The 16,011-nt window shown below is 37.3% G+C and overlaps 3 long non-coding RNA genes across 8 annotated transcripts; 1 reads left to right on the top strand and 2 right to left on the bottom strand.

Moving 5' to 3' along the window:
- Positions 1–324: 324 nt before the first annotated feature.
- On the bottom strand, positions 325–1,602 carry LOC147674017 (uncharacterized). 2 transcript variants are annotated; one of them, XR_015302543.1, is made up of 5 exons: positions 1,541–1,602; positions 1,303–1,434; positions 1,081–1,171; positions 875–977; positions 325–387 (listed from the first exon to the last, which is right to left on the bottom strand). It is a non-coding gene; the product is annotated as an uncharacterized LOC147674017 (long non-coding RNA). The 2 variants fall into 2 exon arrangements; XR_015302542.1 differs by lacking the exon at positions 325–387 and having other exon boundaries at positions 558–977.
- Positions 1,603–6,259: 4,657 nt separating this feature from the next.
- Positions 6,260–7,926, bottom strand: LOC147674016 (uncharacterized). 3 transcript variants are annotated; one of them, XR_015302541.1, is made up of 5 exons: positions 7,668–7,926; positions 7,476–7,533; positions 7,238–7,369; positions 7,016–7,106; positions 6,493–6,912 (listed from the first exon to the last, which is right to left on the bottom strand). It is a non-coding gene; the product is annotated as an uncharacterized LOC147674016 (long non-coding RNA). The 3 variants fall into 3 exon arrangements; XR_015302539.1 differs by having other exon boundaries at positions 7,476–7,926; XR_015302540.1 differs by adding an exon at positions 6,260–6,322 and having other exon boundaries at positions 6,810–6,912; positions 7,016–7,926.
- Positions 7,927–12,861: 4,935 nt separating this feature from the next.
- Positions 12,862–14,528, top strand: LOC147674015 (uncharacterized). Of its 3 annotated transcripts, XR_015302538.1 has the most exons (5): positions 12,862–13,120; positions 13,255–13,312; positions 13,419–13,550; positions 13,682–13,772; positions 13,876–14,295. It is a non-coding gene; the product is annotated as an uncharacterized LOC147674015 (long non-coding RNA). The 3 variants fall into 3 exon arrangements; XR_015302536.1 differs by having other exon boundaries at positions 12,862–13,312; XR_015302537.1 differs by adding an exon at positions 14,466–14,528 and having other exon boundaries at positions 12,862–13,772; positions 13,876–13,978.
- Positions 14,529–16,011: the final 1,483 nt, after the last annotated feature.

Below are 16,011 nucleotides of genomic sequence, written 5' to 3'. Positions count from 1 at the left end.
AGGACCCCCTGAGTACATGGAAATGAAGTTCCTAGACCAGGGAAAAGCAAATAATTTGATATGTATCAATCTAGGCAACAGAACGTAATAAGTGGTCGAAATGAACTGAGCTAAAACATAGGTTGTTTGTAAAAAAGGGGTAGTTCAATTTTATTCATAAATTCTTTTTAAAAAACACATTAAAATAATAATACATATTCACAAATTGTATGCGACATAATAAATCAACAATACACAGCAACACTTTAAGAGAGAAGGACAAATAATCCAACAAATGAAGGTTATATAAAATGAACACAGTTTTTAAGAGAGAAAGGTGTGGTTAAAATAATCTCTACGCGCGTTTCGGCGAACCAGCGCCTTCTTCTGGAGCAGCCACGATAGTATCTGAAATGGGAAAATTCCATAAAACAAAAAATATTATGTACAATAATGCATCAATTTATATTATGTTACACAGAGAAAATTAAAACAAACCCATGTTAGGCTAATAGTCTCAGACTTTCCATTATATTGTGACCAAGCTTATTAATATTACAATAATACTTTGACGGATTTCTTTTCCTTGCCTTAATGATCATCAAGAAAAATAGAAAAATGGAGTGAATCCTTTTAACTCATATATTCTTATATGAGATAATGGCCAAAAAAGGGAGAAGGAGTGGATACCTTTATACTAAATAGATTATTCCCAAGTTTTGGTGGTGAGGAAGCAGGGTTCTTACATAGGATGGCAAATGCGAGGAATCAAATGATTGATATTAGTGATGGAAAATACGAAATATTCTAAATGGTGGCAATTCGCAGCGTGCTATCAACGCGGGACTTAAACAATGGTATACAATACATTCATATCATAGATAAGGTCACTTACTTAAAAAACACGGAGTATATTAATGCTATTTGATGTTCTCAATCTGGATTATCTGTATAATGACTTTCTTTTCTTTGGTTAGGTGACGAAGATATTCTAGACCCTAAAAAACATAGACATTTCATGAACATTGATTGTTGTCTTAGTGTAGTCTATGATTTTCTAACCAGCCCATATTTAATGAAAGGACCAAGCTAGTGTTTTACCTATTTTAGTTAAGGTTTGCAGATAGATATTCCATAGTCACACGATGTAATTTGTTTGTCTTGATTGTTGATTTTTGAATTTCTATATTTCCTAGAAGAAATTATGAGTTCTTTTAGTTTATTGAATCTTTTCTATTTTTGATATTTTATATTAACTAGACAGTTAGTGAGGATACATTAGTAGTTTTTTGAAAACATTTTCATTTTCGAGGATGAAGGTACCTTAAGTGAGGAGTGGGATTTCAGTTAGACCCGCCTGCCGGAGTTAAAATTTATGGCCACGATAATGAATATTTTTGTGGATCCCAAAAGATATAGTCCTCCTGATGTGGAGATAACAAATGGCGAGATTGCCTATAGAATGGATGGAAAGAATTCTGGCATCAATTTTTGGAGAACAGTCAATGCATGGCGACTTCATAGACTTACTGTCTCTTAAAGAAGAAGGACTGATAGTTACCTTTTTACTTGTGCTCAAGGAGCGATGGATTTCAAAGTGGTTTAAAATAACTCCCTGTCTGTAAAATGAACAAACAGGGGGGGAAAGGAGAGAGAGAATTCTGTTACCCACTGTTTACTTTGGAGATTATCAGTTAACTAAACAAGTGATCAGAGTAAAATTACCGCATAGGGATTTTAGCGAACACTTACCCAATAGATATCAACAGGGCTCAGAGATTCCGGCGGCGGGACACGGGGGTTCTATGCTCCTTCCACGAAAGACGGCATTTTAAAGTGCCTTTACTTCCTGTATATATACCCTATTTGATTGGATGATTGAGTACACCTGACCTGGTGTTGACATAAAAAAAGGACCAAAAATTAAGAAGAAATGAAAAGAGGACCAGATTCTCTAGAGCAGGAATCAACAATGGCTCCCACGTAAAATGTCACTGGTGTGAACATGAAAGAAGGACCAAAAAATAGGAAGAAGTAAAAAAAGGACCAGATTCTCTAGAGAAAGAATCAGCAATGGCTCCCATGTAAAATATCACTGGATATACATCGGTGCTGATGTATAGCACAAGGATTAACCAGCTTAACCGAGTGGAAAGCAATTGGGGAGTGGAGCTATATTTTAACTTGGGACTAGAGTCAGATTTAGCTGATGTCAAATCCAAGCAAAAAGATTCTAAATATATAGCGCTTCAAGATTAGGTGCACAAAAATGACTCATTATAGATTTGGTGCTGGTTTTTTCAATATTTTTAGAGTAAAAAAGATTTCTATAGGAAAGTTATTTTTCCTGAAATTCGTAAAAACTGTACTTCCATTAAACAAAAAATAATGCGTGTGAATTTAACGAGGCTCCATGCCTTTTGTTATTTTAGAAAAGTCGAGCATTAATATTCCTTCGATCTAGTTGTTGCTTAATTACACCTGTACGACAAAGTAAGGTGCAGGGAAAGATTCCCCTAATCAGGAGCTTAAACTTTAGATAAAAAGGGAGCAGGGTGAACTACATCTTGGGAGAACACTGGGATTGACTTTTCTTATTACTGAATGCCTATTATTAGGTAATTTAAATTTAATCATAAAGAGTGAGAAGCTGTTTTTGCTGCGGTAGGGAGAGTCAAAAGATGTTCTAGCAAATAGCGTGCTCCCATGGCAATTCGCTATTCATTCCTTCTCGAAAGGTGTTGAAGACAAATATCCAGAACACCTCTCTCTTTTTTCTGATGGCACAACCCCCATTGGAGTCTGCAGTATGAATTTTTTCTAGGACTCTCCATTTAAGGTCCTCTGCCTGATGTCCCTTTTCTAGGAAATGCTTCACCATTGGGGCAGCGAGTTTGTGGGTTCTTATCGCTGAACGATGTTCATTTAACCGTGTTTGTATAGTTCGAGATGTTTCTCCTATATACCCGAGGAGACACGGGCACTGTATAAAGTAGATCAGATTTGAAGATTTACAGTTCCACATTTCTTTTGCCACTGTTGTGTGGCCATTGTGTGTGAATTCTTTTCCTCTTATGATACTAGCACAAGAGGAACATGAGGAGCAGGGGAAAGTTCCTTTTATCGGATTGCCTGATACAATCGACCTCTGTGTTAAAAGATTTTTGTCCGATGTAGGTTGGAAACGTGAACGAACAATATGTTCTTTGATGTTTTTATTCCTTTTGTAGGCAAATAGTGGTTTAGCTAGTTTCAGTTCTGGAGTACAATTGCTATTTAAAATGTGCCAGTTTGAATTTATGACTTGTTTAATTTTTGTGTCAAGGGTGGAATGTTTAGTTACACAGACCACCTGGTTGGTGGTTTTAGCTGGCTTTTGTTGGAGCAAATAATTGCGATCATAATAGCGGGCACGCTTATAAGCGTGTCTCACTAGCCGGTGTGGGTAGCCTCTCTCGATGAATTTACTTCTCATCGCAATCGCCTGTTTATCAAAGTCTGCCAGGCTGGTGCAGTTGCGCCTAACCCGTAGAAACTGAGAGAATGGAATTGAATCTTTTTGTGATCTAGGGTGGAAACTACTGTAGTGCAGCAAGGTGTTTCTTGCTGTGGGTTTCGTATGTAGATCCATTTTTAAAAAACCATCATCATTTATAATTTCAATGTCTAAAAATTCAACCTTCTCATCACTGATATGCGACGTGAAGTGGAGATTAGGGTCTGCTTCGTTTATCCAATAGACGAACTCGTCTAGTGCCTCCCTCCCATTGGTCCAGACAAAAAAAATGTCATCTATGTATCTGGACCAATGGGAGACAGACTCGAAAAAGGGCGCCAATTCATTATAGATGTTTTTTGCTTCGAAGGCCGCCATATATATATTCGCAATCGAGGGCGCTACTGAAGCCCCCATACTTACACCCTTTATCTGGCGATAAGTATTCAAGCCAAATTCAAAAAAGTTGTCAGTTAAGACAATTTTTAGACATGCCAATAAAAATGATTTAGGGCAGGGTATGTTGTATGAGTCAATGAACCAAGATGTAGCTGTCATTGCTCCAAGGATGGGAATATTGCTATACAGAGACTCTACGTCCAATGTAACTAGAAGGTCTCTTCCAGAGGTAAAGGTTAAGCCTTCTGTCTTTTGAATCATGTCACCTGTGTCACGCACATATGACCTGATCTTAGATATAAATGGACGTAGGTGGTTATCTATATATTTGGAAAGGGGCTCAGTAGCTGTACCAATGGTTGACACTATGGGTCGATAAGGTGGATCTAAAGGGTTTTTGTGAATCTTAGGCAGCCCGTATATACAGGCTGTTTTTCCCAGATTGTGATTTAAGAATTCAAATTCTTTAAGATTGATGTGACCATCTTCTAAAGCTGTTTTGGTTAAAGATCTTATTTTTTTAGATAGATTCAGTGAAGAGTATGCTTGAGTAGGGATGTAAAAGGTCTTGTCGCTTAGCATTTTTAACATGTTTAGTTCGTATTGGGAAGTGTCAATAAGGACAATCCCACCTCCCTTGTCGCAACTCTTAATGGTAAGATCTTTGTTGGTGGAAATAGTTGATAGAGCTAGATGTTCTTCTTTGTCTATATTATAGATTGGTTTTGGAATGTATCTCAAGGCCTGGTCCAATTTCTTTAAAACGACCAGCTCAAAAGTGGCCACTTCTGGTCCTAGTTGTTCCAAAGAGGGACTAAAGGTCGAGGGAAGACATAAAGATTTGGCATTGGTTGTTTCTATATCAGTATCATCATTAGTTGAGAAAAATCTTTTCAAACGTATTTTCCGAAAAAAAGAAATTATATCGCAATATAGTTCAAAAAGGTTTGGAGTTGAATGGGGCACAAAAGAAAGACCTTTAGATAGCAGAGCAATACTGGAAGAATCTAAATCAGTTTTAGAAAGATTAAAGATGGGAATTATATTCCCTGCTTCCAATACTGCCTGCTTCTTGTCTCTCGAATAAATTGTGGTTCCTCCTGTTGTTGTTGCTGATGGTGTTGGGGTTTGTAGTTCCCTCTCGGTTGTCCCTGAAAGTGGACTCTGGGACGTCCTCGTCCCATCCCTCGGTTCCCTAAAAAAGGCTGTCTGCGGGCCCCTCTACCTGAATTGTAGTTGTAATTGGGTTCTGGTTCATAATACCCTTCAGTCTCATTCTCTGAGTCTGAACTTTGGGAAAAGGTGTTTACCCGTTGTTGTACTTCACTGTTGTCTGTAGTGAAATGGTTTTGTTTATAAAAATCTACTGTTAAATAGGGGTAGGTATTTTCAATTGTAGCATATCGTTTGTCTTTAAGTAATTTATCGTTCTTTCTTTTATCTAAGTAGCTGGAAAACGATTCTACTTCCTTATTGCACTCAGCAATTTTTTTCATTGCATCGTCTATATTGCCCATTTTTTTGATTTTATCCTCAAGCTCATCGATATCTGATCTTACTTCCGCAGCTAATTCTTTCGCGGTTTCGACTATTAGCATCATCAGGTCCCTCGAACACCTGCTAGCAATTCTGCTCCATTTGTCAAGAAATGCCTTGTGGTGTACAAAGAGACCGGGAATGTTTTTAACACGGAGACCTAATGGAATAATGCCCAGGCGGAGATAGGCCAACATAAATTCGCCGTGGGCTTCAATACGTGTTAGTTTTTTCTTAAGGTCCAGTAATTTTTTAGTGTCATCATTATGACGCAGGGGTTCGCTTGAAGGGTGACTAAAAGAACTTGAAATACCGACTAGTGTCTCAAATTCCTCGTCGGTAAATCCAAAGGTTTTTTGAAGAGCCATATGCTCTGAATGTTTATATGGATCTATATATAAATTATCTGGTATATATGATGGCTCTTAAAGCAAGGAAAGGAATAACAATGTATCCAGTGAATAAAACAACAATAAAGTGGCCCTGCACAGACAGGCTGTGGGAAAATTGTGTAAATATTTATCAAGGACCCCCTGAGTACATGGAAATGAAGTTCCTAGACCAGGGAAAAGCAAATAATTTGATATGTATCAATCTAGGCAACAGAACGTAATAAGTGGTCGAAATGAACTGAGCTAAAACATAGGTTGTTTGTAAAAAAGGGGTAGTTCAATTTTATTCATAAATTCTTTTTAAAAAACACATTAAAATAATAATACATATTCACAAATTGTATGCGACATAATAAATCAACAATACACAGCAACACTTTAAGAGAGAAGGACAAATAATCCAACAAATGAAGGTTATATAAAATGAACACAGTTTTTAAGAGAGAAAGGTGTGGTTAAAATAATCTCTACGCGCGTTTCGGCGAACCAGCGCCTTCTTCTGGAGCAGCCACGATAGTATCTGAAATGGGAAAATTCCATAAAACAAAAAATATTATGTACAATAATGCATCAATTTATATTATGTTACACAGAGAAAATTAAAACAAACCCATGTTAGGCTAATAGTCTCAGACTTTCCATTATATTGTGACCAAGCTTATTAATATTACAATAATACTTTGACGGATTTCTTTTCCTTGCCTTAATGATCATCAAGAAAAATAGAAAAATGGAGTGAATCCTTTTAACTCATATATTCTTATATGAGATAATGGCCAAAAAAGGGAGAAGGAGTGGATACCTTTATACTAAATAGATTATTCCCAAGTTTTGGTGGTGAGGAAGCAGGGTTCTTACATAGGATGGCAAATGCGAGGAATCAAATGATTGATATTAGTGATGGAAAATACGAAATATTCTAAATGGTGGCAATTCGCAGCGTGCTATCAACGCGGGACTTAAACAATGGTATACAATACATTCATATCATAGATAAGGTCACTTACTTAAAAAACACGGAGTATATTAATGCTATTTGATGTTCTCAATCTGGATTATCTGTATAATGACTTTCTTTTCTTTGGTTAGGTGACGAAGATATTCTAGACCCTAAAAAACATAGACATTTCATGAACATTGATTGTTGTCTTAGTGTAGTCTATGATTTTCTAACCAGCCCATATTTAATGAAAGGACCAAGCTAGTGTTTTACCTATTTTAGTTAAGGTTTGCAGATAGATATTCCATAGTCACACGATGTAATTTGTTTGTCTTGATTGTTGATTTTTGAATTTCTATATTTCCTAGAAGAAATTATGAGTTCTTTTAGTTTATTGAATCTTTTCTATTTTTGATATTTTATATTAACTAGACAGTTAGTGAGGATACATTAGTAGTTTTTTGAAAACATTTTCATTTTCGAGGATGAAGGTACCTTAAGTGAGGAGTGGGATTTCAGTTAGACCCGCCTGCCGGAGTTAAAATTTATGGCCACGATAATGAATATTTTTGTGGATCCCAAAAGATATAGTCCTCCTGATGTGGAGATAACAAATGGCGAGATTGCCTATAGAATGGATGGAAAGAATTCTGGCATCAATTTTTGGAGAACAGTCAATGCATGGCGACTTCATAGACTTACTGTCTCTTAAAGAAGAAGGACTGATAGTTACCTTTTTACTTGTGCTCAAGGAGCGATGGATTTCAAAGTGGTTTAAAATAACTCCCTGTCTGTAAAATGAACAAACAGGGGGGGGAAAGGAGAGAGAGAATTCTGTTACCCACTGTTTACTTTGGAGATTATCAGTTAACTAAACAAGTGATCAGAGTAAAATTACCGCATAGGGATTTTAGCGAACACTTACCCAATAGATATCAACAGGGCTCAGAGATTCCGGCGGCGGGACACGGGGGTTCTATGCTCCTTCCACGAAAGACGGCATTTTAAAGTGCCTTTACTTCCTGTATATATACCCTATTTGATTGGATGATTGAGTACACCTGACCTGGTGTTGACATAAAAAAAGGACCAAAAATTAAGAAGAAATGAAAAGAGGACCAGATTCTCTAGAGCAGGAATCAACAATGGCTCCCACGTAAAATGTCACTGGTGTGAACATGAAAGAAGGACCAAAAAATAGGAAGAAGTAAAAAAAGGACCAGATTCTCTAGAGAAAGAATCAGCAATGGCTCCCATGTAAAATATCACTGGATATACATCGGTGCTGATGTATAGCACAAGGATTAACCAGCTTAACCGAGTGGAAAGCAATTGGGGAGTGGAGCTATATTTTAACTTGGGACTAGAGTCAGATTTAGCTGATGTCAAATCCAAGCAAAAAGATTCTAAATATATAGCGCTTCAAGATTAGGTGCACAAAAATGACTCATTATAGATTTGGTGCTGGTTTTTTCAATATTTTTAGAGTAAAAAAGATTTCTATAGGAAAGTTATTTTTCCTGAAATTCGTAAAAACTGTACTTCCATTAAACAAAAAATAATGCGTGTGAATTTAACGAGGCTCCATGCCTTTTGTTATTTTAGAAAAGTCGAGCATTAATATTCCTTCGATCTAGTTGTTGCTTAATTACACCTGTACGACAAAGTAAGGTGCAGGGAAAGATTCCCCTAATCAGGAGCTTAAACTTTAGATAAAAAGGGAGCAGGGTGAACTACATCTTGGGAGAACACTGGGATTGACTTTTCTTATTACTGAATGCCTATTATTAGGTAATTTAAATTTAATCATAAAGAGTGAGAAGCTGTTTTTGCTGCGGTAGGGAGAGTCAAAAGATGTTCTAGCAAATAGCGTGCTCCCATGGCAATTCGCTATTCATTCCTTCTCGAAAGGTGTTGAAGACAAATATCCAGAACACCTCTCTCTTTTTTCTGATGGCACAACCCCCATTGGAGTCTGCAGTATGAATTTTTTCTAGGACTCTCCATTTAAGGTCCTCTGCCTGATGTCCCTTTTCTAGGAAATGCTTCACCATTGGGGCAGCGAGTTTGTGGGTTCTTATCGCTGAACGATGTTCATTTAACCGTGTTTGTATAGTTCGAGATGTTTCTCCTATATACCCGAGGAGACACGGGCACTGTATAAAGTAGATCAGATTTGAAGATTTACAGTTCCACATTTCTTTTGCCACTGTTGTGTGGCCATTGTGTGTGAATTCTTTTCCTCTTATGATACTAGCACAAGAGGAACATGAGGAGCAGGGGAAAGTTCCTTTTATCGGATTGCCTGATACAATCGACCTCTGTGTTAAAAGATTTTTGTCCGATGTAGGTTGGAAACGTGAACGAACAATATGTTCTTTGATGTCAAGCGAACCCCTGCGTCATAATGATGACACTAAAAAAAAAAAAAAAAAAAAAAAAAAAAAAAAATTACTGGACCTTAAGAAAAAACTAACACGTATTGAAGCCCACGGCGAATTTATGTTGGCCTATCTCCGCCTGGGCATTATTCCATTAGGTCTCCGTGTTAAAAACATTCCCGGTCTCTTTGTACACCACAAGGCATTTCTTGACAAATGGAGCAGAATTGCTAGCAGGTGTTCGAGGGACCTGATGATGCTAATAGTCGAAACCGCGAAAGAATTAGCTGCGGAAGTAAGATCAGATATCGATGAGCTTGAGGATAAAATCAAAAAAATGGGCAATATAGACGATGCAATGAAAAAAATTGCTGAGTGCAATAAGGAAGTAGAATCGTTTTCCAGCTACTTAGATAAAAGAAAGAACGATAAATTACTTAAAGACAAACGATATGCTACAATTGAAAATACCTACCCCTATTTAACAGTAGATTTTTATAAACAAAACCATTTCACTACAGACAACAGTGAAGTACAACAACGGGTAAACACCTTTTCCCAAAGTTCAGACTCAGAGAATGAGACTGAAGGGTATTATGAACCAGAACCCAATTACAACTACAATTCAGGTAGAGGGGCCCGCAGACAGCCTTTTTTAGGGAACCGAGGGATGGGACGAGGACGTCCCAGAGTCCACTTTCAGGGACAACCGAGAGGGAACTACAAACCCCAACACCATCAGCAACAACAACAGGAGGAACCACAATTTATTCGAGAGACAAGAAGCAGGCAGTATTGGAAGCAGGGAATATAATTCCCATCTTTAATCTTTCTAAAACTGATTTAGATTCTTCCAGTATTGCTCTGCTATCTAAAGGTCTTTCTTTTGTGCCCCATTCAACTCCAAACCTTTTTGAACTATATTGCGATATAATTTCTTTTTTTCGGAAAATACGTTTGAAAAGATTTTTCTCAACTAATGATGATACTGATATAGAAACAACCAATGCCAAATCTTTATGTCTTCCCTCGACCTTTAGTCCCTCTTTGGAACAACTAGGACCAGAAGTGGCCACTTTTGAGCTGGTCGTTTTAAAGAAATTGGACCAGGCCTTGAGATACATTCCAAAACCAATCTATAATATAGACAAAGAAGAACATCTAGCTCTATCAACTATTTCCACCAACAAAGATCTTACCATTAAGAGTTGCGACAAGGGAGGTGGGATTGTCCTTATTGACACTTCCCAATACGAACTAAACATGTTAAAAATGCTAAGCGACAAGACCTTTTACATCCCTACTCAAGCATACTCTTCACTGAATCTATCTAAAAAAATAAGATCTTTAACCAAAACAGCTTTAGAAGATGGTCACATCAATCTTAAAGAATTTGAATTCTTAAATCACAATCTGGGAAAAACAGCCTGTATATACGGGCTGCCTAAGATTCACAAAAACCCTTTAGATCCACCTTATCGACCCATAGTGTCAACCATTGGTACAGCTACTGAGCCCCTTTCCAAATATATAGATAACCACCTACGTCCATTTATATCTAAGATCAGGTCATATGTGCGTGACACAGGTGACATGATTCAAAAGACAGAAGGCTTAACCTTTACCTCTGGAAGAGACCTTCTAGTTACATTGGACGTAGAGTCTCTGTATAGCAATATTCCCATCCTTGGAGCAATGACAGCTACATCTTGGTTCATTGACTCATACAACATACCCTGCCCTAAATCATTTTTATTGGCATGTCTAAAAATTGTCTTAACTGACAACTTTTTTGAATTTGGCTTGAATACTTATCGCCAGATAAAGGGTGTAAGTATGGGGGCTTCAGTAGCGCCCTCGATTGCGAATATATATATGGCGGCCTTCGAAGCAAAAAACATCTATAATGAATTGGCGCCCTTTTTCGAGTCTGTCTCCCATTGGTCCAGATACATAGATGACATTTTTTTTGTCTGGACCAATGGGAGGGAGGCACTAGACGAGTTCGTCTATTGGATAAACGAAGCAGACCCTAATCTCCACTTCACGTCGCATATCAGTGATGAGAAGGTTGAATTTTTAGACATTGAAATTATAAATGATGATGGTTTTTTAAAAATGGATCTACATACGAAACCCACAGCAAGAAACACCTTGCTGCACTACAGTAGTTTCCACCCTAGATCACAAAAAGATTCAATTCCATTCTCTCAGTTTCTACGGGTTAGGCGCAACTGCACCAGCCTGGCAGACTTTGATAAACAGGCGATTGCGATGAGAAGTAAATTCATCGAGAGAGGCTACCCACACCGGCTAGTGAGACACGCTTATAAGCGTGCCCGCTATTATGATCGCAATTATTTGCTCCAACAAAAGCCAGCTAAAACCACCAACCAGGTGGTCTGTGTAACTAAACATTCCACCCTTGACACAAAAATTAAACAAGTCATAAATTCAAACTGGCACATTTTAAATAGCAATTGTACTCCAGAACTGAAACTAGCTAAACCACTATTTGCCTACAAAAGGAATAAAAACATCAAAGAACATATTGTTCGTTCACGTTTCCAACCTACATCGGACAAAAATCTTTTAACACAGAGGTCGATTGTATCAGGCAATCCGATAAAAGGAACTTTCCCCTGCTCCTCATGTTCCTCTTGTGCTAGTATCATAAGAGGAAAAGAATTCACACACAATGGCCACACAACAGTGGCAAAAGAAATGTGGAACTGTAAATCTTCAAATCTGATCTACTTTATACAGTGCCCGTGTCTCCTCGGGTATATAGGAGAAACATCTCGAACTATACAAACACGGTTAAATGAACATCGTTCAGCGATAAGAACCCACAAACTCGCTGCCCCAATGGTGAAGCATTTCCTAGAAAAGGGACATCAGGCAGAGGACCTTAAATGGAGAGTCCTAGAAAAAATTCATACTGCAGACTCCAATGGGGGTTGTGCCATCAGAAAAAAGAGAGAGGTGTTCTGGATATTTGTCTTCAACACCTTTCGAGAAGGAATGAATAGCGAATTGCCATGGGAGCACGCTATTTGCTAGAACATCTTTTGACTCTCCCTACCGCAGCAAAAACAGCTTCTCACTCTTTATGATTAAATTTAAATTACCTAATAATAGGCATTCAGTAATAAGAAAAGTCAATCCCAGTGTTCTCCCAAGATGTAGTTCACCCTGCTCCCTTTTTATCTAAAGTTTAAGCTCCTGATTAGGGGAATCTTTCCCTGCACCTTACTTTGTCGTACAGGTGTAATTAAGCAACAACTAGATCGAAGGAATATTAATGCTCGACTTTTCTAAAATAACAAAAGGCATGGAGCCTCGTTAAATTCACACGCATTATTTTTTGTTTAATGGAAGTACAGTTTTTACGAATTTCAGGAAAAATAACTTTCCTATAGAAATCTTTTTTACTCTAAAAATATTGAAAAAACCAGCACCAAATCTATAATGAGTCATTTTTGTGCACCTAATCTTGAAGCGCTATATATTTAGAATCTTTTTGCTTGGATTTGACATCAGCTAAATCTGACTCTAGTCCCAAGTTAAAATATAGCTCCACTCCCCAATTGCTTTCCACTCGGTTAAGCTGGTTAATCCTTGTGCTATACATCAGCACCGATGTATATCCAGTGATATTTTACATGGGAGCCATTGCTGATTCTTTCTCTAGAGAATCTGGTCCTTTTTTTACTTCTTCCTATTTTTTGGTCCTTCTTTCATGTTCACACCAGTGACATTTTACGTGGGAGCCATTGTTGATTCCTGCTCTAGAGAATCTGGTCCTCTTTTCATTTCTTCTTAATTTTTGGTCCTTTTTTTATGTCAACACCAGGTCAGGTGTACTCAATCATCCAATCAAATAGGGTATATATACAGGAAGTAAAGGCACTTTAAAATGCCGTCTTTCGTGGAAGGAGCATAGAACCCCCGTGTCCCGCCGCCGGAATCTCTGAGCCCTGTTGATATCTATTGGGTAAGTGTTCGCTAAAATCCCTATGCGGTAATTTTACTCTGATCACTTGTTTAGTTAACTGATAATCTCCAAAGTAAACAGTGGGTAACAGAATTCTCTCTCTCCTTTCCCCCCCCTGTTTGTTCATTTTACAGACAGGGAGTTATTTTAAACCACTTTGAAATCCATCGCTCCTTGAGCACAAGTAAAAAGGTAACTATCAGTCCTTCTTCTTTAAGAGACAGTAAGTCTATGAAGTCGCCATGCATTGACTGTTCTCCAAAAATTGATGCCAGAATTCTTTCCATCCATTCTATAGGCAATCTCGCCATTTGTTATCTCCACATCAGGAGGACTATATCTTTTGGGATCCACAAAAATATTCATTATCGTGGCCATAAATTTTAACTCCGGCAGGCGGGTCTAACTGAAATCCCACTCCTCACTTAAGGTACCTTCATCCTCGAAAATGAAAATGTTTTCAAAAAACTACTAATGTATCCTCACTAACTGTCTAGTTAATATAAAATATCAAAAATAGAAAAGATTCAATAAACTAAAAGAACTCATAATTTCTTCTAGGAAATATAGAAATTCAAAAATCAACAATCAAGACAAACAAATTACATCGTGTGACTATGGAATATCTATCTGCAAACCTTAACTAAAATAGGTAAAACACTAGCTTGGTCCTTTCATTAAATATGGGCTGGTTAGAAAATCATAGACTACACTAAGACAACAATCAATGTTCATGAAATGTCTATGTTTTTTAGGGTCTAGAATATCTTCGTCACCTAACCAAAGAAAAGAAAGTCATTATACAGATAATCCAGATTGAGAACATCAAATAGCATTAATATACTCCGTGTTTTTTAAGTAAGTGACCTTATCTATGATATGAATGTATTGTATACCATTGTTTAAGTCCCGCGTTGATAGCACGCTGCGAATTGCCACCATTTAGAATATTTCGTATTTTCCATCACTAATATCAATCATTTGATTCCTCGCATTTGCCATCCTATGTAAGAACCCTGCTTCCTCACCACCAAAACTTGGGAATAATCTATTTAGTATAAAGGTATCCACTCCTTCTCCCTTTTTTGGCCATTATCTCATATAAGAATATATGAGTTAAAAGGATTCACTCCATTTTTCTATTTTTCTTGATGATCATTAAGGCAAGGAAAAGAAATCCGTCAAAGTATTATTGTAATATTAATAAGCTTGGTCACAATATAATGGAAAGTCTGAGACTATTAGCCTAACATGGGTTTGTTTTAATTTTCTCTGTGTAACATAATATAAATTGATGCATTATTGTACATAATATTTTTTGTTTTATGGAATTTTCCCATTTCAGATACTATCGTGGCTGCTCCAGAAGAAGGCGCTGGTTCGCCGAAACGCGCGTAGAGATTATTTTAACCACACCTTTCTCTCTTAAAAACTGTGTTCATTTTATATAACCTTCATTTGTTGGATTATTTGTCCTTCTCTCTTAAAGTGTTGCTGTGTATTGTTGATTTATTATGTCGCATACAATTTGTGAATATGTATTATTATTTTAATGTGTTTTTTAAAAAGAATTTATGAATAAAATTGAACTACCCCTTTTTTACAAACAACCTATGTTTTAGCTCAGTTCATTTCGACCACTTATTACGTTCTGTTGCCTAGATTGATACATATCAAATTATTTGCTTTTCCCTGGTCTAGGAACTTCATTTCCATGTACTCAGGGGGTCCTTGATAAATATTTACACAATTTTCCCACAGCCTGTCTGTGCAGGGCCACTTTATTGTTGTTTTATTCACTGGATACATTGTTATTCCTTTCCTTGCTTTAAGAGCCATCATATATACCAGATAATTTATATATAGATCCATATAAACATTCAGAGCATATGGCTCTTCAAAAAACCTTTGGATTTACCGACGAGGAATTTGAGACACTAGTCGGTATTTCAAGTTCTTTTAGTCACCCTTCAAGCGAACCCCTGCGTCATAATGATGACACTAAAAAATTACTGGACCTTAAGAAAAAACTAACACGTATTGAAGCCCACGGCGAATTTATGTTGGCCTATCTCCGCCTGGGCATTATTCCATTAGGTCTCCGTGTTAAAAACATTCCCGGTCTCTTTGTACACCACAAGGCATTTCTTGACAAATGGAGCAGAATTGCTAGCAGGTGTTCGAGGGACCTGATGATGCTAATAGTCGAAACCGCGAAAGAATTAGCTGCGGAAGTAAGATCAGATATCGATGAGCTTGAGGATAAAATCAAAAAAATGGGCAATATAGACGATGCAATGAAAAAAATTGCTGAGTGCAATAAGGAAGTAGAATCGTTTTCCAGCTACTTAGATAAAAGAAAGAACGATAAATTACTTAAAGACAAACGATATGCTACAATTGAAAATACCTACCCCTATTTAACAGTAGATTTTTATAAACAAAACCATTTCACTACAGACAACAGTGAAGTACAACAACGGGTAAACACCTTTTCCCAAAGTTCAGACTCAGAGAATGAGACTGAAGGGTATTATGAACCAGAACCCAATTACAACTACAATTCAGGTAGAGGGGCCCGCAGACAGCCTTTTTTAGGGAACCGAGGGATGGGACGAGGACGTCCCAGAGTCCACTTTCAGGGACAACCGAGAGGGAACTACAAACCCCAACACCATCAGCAACAACAACAGGAGGAACCACAATTTATTCGAGAGACAAGAAGCAGGCAGTATTGGAAGCAGGGAATATAATTCCCATCTTTAATCTTTCTAAAACTGATTTAGATTCTTCCAGTATTGCTCTGCTATCTAAAGGTCTTTCTTTTGTGCCCCATTCAACTCCAAACCTTTTTGAACTATATTGCGATATAATTTCTTTTTTTCGGAAAA

Source organism: Lissotriton vulgaris, chromosome 12, assembly GCF_964263255.1.
Source record: "Lissotriton vulgaris chromosome 12, aLisVul1.2, whole genome shotgun sequence".
NCBI lineage: Eukaryota > Metazoa > Chordata > Amphibia > Caudata > Salamandridae > Lissotriton > Lissotriton vulgaris.
This window is presented reverse-complemented; position numbering and strand designations above follow the sequence as displayed.